The sequence below is a fragment of the Rutidosis leptorrhynchoides genome, chromosome 6 (genome assembly GCF_046630445.1).
Source record: "Rutidosis leptorrhynchoides isolate AG116_Rl617_1_P2 chromosome 6, CSIRO_AGI_Rlap_v1, whole genome shotgun sequence".
Lineage (NCBI taxonomy): Eukaryota > Viridiplantae > Streptophyta > Magnoliopsida > Asterales > Asteraceae > Rutidosis > Rutidosis leptorrhynchoides.
In genome coordinates, this window is record NC_092338.1 from 16,662,406 (window position 1) to 16,666,322 (window position 3,917).

The window sequence follows — 3,917 nt, forward strand, 5'->3', positions numbered from 1 at the left end:
CCCTGATCTGCATACTCCGGATATCCTTCCACTTTATTTACTTTTCCGCACTTAGGACCATTAGCTTAAATCAACTACTATCCTTTATCTAGGTAATTTAAATAAAAGACAATTACCCACTTGATCTTCAATTCGTTAATCCATTCAAAAATACGACCCTAGGTTAACTTACACCTTCTACACCTTAGAAAGTTAAAAGTAAATTTAGGCCCCGCACAATATAAATAAACAAAACCACTGTATGCTACCTTGATCAACTGAATCTGACGTCCTGCGGCCTAACGACACCGCACGAATAAAACCGTCCGTTACGGCCGTATCTTTGTAGGCATATCAATTATATATCCCTGTTCTTTAGAAGTTATGTAGATTACATTTGAAACCTAAATCAATCGAGATTCATAGTATGAATAGGCCCTAACTTTTTATTGCATTGTAGTCATTAAATGTCAGATAAGTAATGCTAATACCAGTAATTTGCAGAAAAACGAATCTCGCCAGTCGTGATTATGAGTCGATGATCGGTTTCTCTGCTTCGGCAACTGAAGATAATTCTTCTTTGTGATTTGCACTTTTTCTCCAACTTCACCCTTTTTCGTTTTACTTCTAATTTTGACAAAAATTACTAAAATAAACCCTGTGTTATTGTTTTTTATCCATTTTCATACCTCCCAAGCAAAAATTACACAAACAATCCTTAAAATGAGTTTTTTCTTTTTCAATTACATCCTTTGCCCTAATAAATGTTAACTTTCTCGTTAAGTTACAGGCATGTTATTTTCACGTGATTACATAGCAACCCAAACTCTTCAGTTCCCTCCTCATTCTTCATTAAGTAATATCCATCCATTTTTTCATTCCCAATCGAAGCAATACGAAGCATCCCTCCACCGATGGACATCAACGTTGGATTATGAGACGTAAGTTATGCAACTATGATCACCAATATGTCAATGATTAGTAGTTTTTATGCGATTGTCTTCAACGATACGTTAATGGTTAGTAGTTGTTACATAAACATTTAAACAAACCTGATAAAATAAGTAGATATTAAAAATGAAGATTACAATTATAGGTTGGATGGTATGTAATCACGTGATATTCATGCTTTTTCAGAAGGAAAAAAATCATATGATACTCATATGGATAATACTTTAGGAAGAGTTCACGTTTGTTAGGGCAAATGATGTAATAGGGTATAAAAACTCACTTTGTGCCACGATTTTAACACTGACTTGAGTTGCTTTAATTGTTCAAAGGAAAACTCGATCCTTCCTAATGCTTGCACCTGACACACCTGCTTTAATTGTTTAGGTATGAGTTGCTTTAATTGTTCTTGATGTTCAGCATTCTGGAAGAGGTTTTCCATTTTCGCAAACTTGACCAGCAACATTCTTTCTTGGGAGCATCGATGTTTTTGGATCGTTTGGGATTGTCTTTAGCAAAACTCTTAAACTATATTCAAGTATATTTAGGTATTTAGCAAAACTCTTCAAAGTACTAGTATACAAATTGTACGATTTCATTTGCATACTATTAGATGGAGATGCAATATCTATGCTCTTGGGTAGAGTGATGATTTTTCTTGGCCCTTGAATGAAAAAACAAATGCATTATATTCTAGAGCATTTTATTCTAAAGCACGTGAATAATTATCTATATTTCACCTCTTCATACCACACATTTATTGTAAGATTGAGTATTGTTATGGTGTATTATGGTTAAAAAGTTAAAGGTCCACATTATGAAAGTTGTTGGAGCAACCTATTACTTTATGTGCCCAATGAACCAGAACCTCGTAGGAGCAAAGCCATTTTTAACGGCAAAATCTATTGAAAAACTAACGATAAGCTGGGAAATACAAAGAATTCAAAATATTTCAAAGCTAAAAGTTCCAATTGAGATAGCTAATAGGGAAGTAAACTAGTAAAAAAAGTAGCAAAAGAAATCTACATAAAGATAACTAAGGAAGGCTGCTTCATATTTGTATAGTATTTTTTGTGTTTCTCCTTTATGCAATCATGTAATGCAAGTTTTAAGAAGAGCAAATGAACATTATAGTTCAAAAGACTAGATCTGTCAGTTCACCTCAATGGGGAAGCATGTCTACTGAAGTAATTCTTCTTGGAAACCTTGGAGGCAATCTTAAGATCATAGCATCTTCAATTTCAATCGGTAAATGTGTGGCTACAATGACTATTCCACCCTACCTCCTATGATCTGCAATCATCTGCTCCAATAGTTTCACACCTTCATCATCCAAAGCAACCGAAGGCTCATCAAGCAGCCATATTGGCCTATCCATCGCAATTGCTCTTGCAAGTTGCAATCATTTTCTTTGACCCATTGAAATCATTCGTGCTTTCTCATTGGCTAATCTCCACAGACCCATGAACTCTAGAGCGGGTAAAGATTTACCCATTTTATGTTCAAGAACTTCATACCACTGAACGTTATCTAGAACTGTGAAGTTGCTTTTTATGGCTTCTTTTAATGAGAGCCAGTTGAGTTGAAGTTTATATTGGTGGAAAACTCCTGATTCGGTTATGTCGTGCCCGTTCCATAGAATCTCACCGGCTGATGGTTGGGAGAATCCAACTAACATGCGTAAGAATGTAGACTTGCCTGACCCATTTGCACCTGTGAGTACAAGGGCTCCATCGTCATGAATGGATATGTTTGTGTGGCGTAAGATTTGTTGTGCGTTTCTCATGCAAGAAACGTTGTTGAGAAGTAGCCGAGGAAGTGGGGGCCCACGTAGGGACATCGATGATATGTTTACGAGTTTAAAGTTGAATTAGAGTAGATCATGCAAACATACTATGATCTGCAATGAAGGAAAAACAAATTTGCAACATCATATAATGGCAAGTATGTAGCGACCCCGACAAATCGTCAAGTGACGGCGTCGACTACGTGGGTCCCATTACCTGGTCATAAGTCTTTATGACAATGTTTGACCAAAATATGTCACCCTCATTTCAAAATAAAGATTGTTTTCAAAGTTTACAAGAATTGTTCAACCAAAAGTTAAGTTACAAGGTTATAAGTACATTTGAAATCTAGGCGACACGGTTTAAAGTAAAGTCAAAAGACGCTCCAAGTAATGCATGTATACTCGACATCCAATGCAAGTATCAAATAGTGAGCGGAAGCATGTATCACATATCGTGCAAGACCTGAGAAAAACATAGAAATCTATCAACGAAAACGTTGGTGAAATCATAGGTTTAGTAAGTATTAAACGTTGTTTTTGAACCACAAGATTTTGTATTTCCATAACGTAGATTATCCAAATCATTTGCATTCCAAAAGTGTTGTTATACGCGAGCACTCAATTATCAAAACTTAACCAACGTTACCCCATCACACAGTGCTAGAACCCACACTAAAACACAAAAATATATTTCATCCGCATAACGGTAGCGAACCGTCCGAATGAGGGTTTGTTAAACCCGTATGGCCACACAATATAAGTTCTCGCTTACACCCTGCAAGTGTAACTAATGATAATCGAATTGAGGCATTTTTGTTCTAACTCGCACGTGGAATGTTTGTTTTCACACTTGTGTTCAAAACATAAAAGTAAGTAGTACAAGATGTAACAAAGTATATGTTTTCTCAGCCCACGATTTAAAAGTATAAAAGTTGTTGAAAAGGTGGGACTATGATCTCACCTTGAGCGCAAGAGTTAATAAAGTACTTCAACGAGTAAACGCGTGCAAAGACAAAGCTAATCTCGACCTAAACAAGTAGGTTGTATCAATAACGATAGTCACGAAGGGTCAAAGATGTTCAATTAGTCCTATGGCTCAATACGACTCGATTAATATAGCATGTGAAGCAAATTGTCAAGTTTCATGCAAGATACAAGTATAAAAGCATGTTAGGAAGATTGCATAATTAATTGGTTAAGT

General features: G+C 35.9%; 1 pseudogene; it reads right to left on the minus strand.

The window, feature by feature from the left end:
* Positions 1–2,089: 2,089 nt before the first annotated feature.
* Positions 2,090–2,767, minus strand: LOC139856208 (ABC transporter I family member 1-like; annotated as a pseudogene).
* Between the last annotated feature and the right edge of the window lie 1,150 nt (positions 2,768–3,917).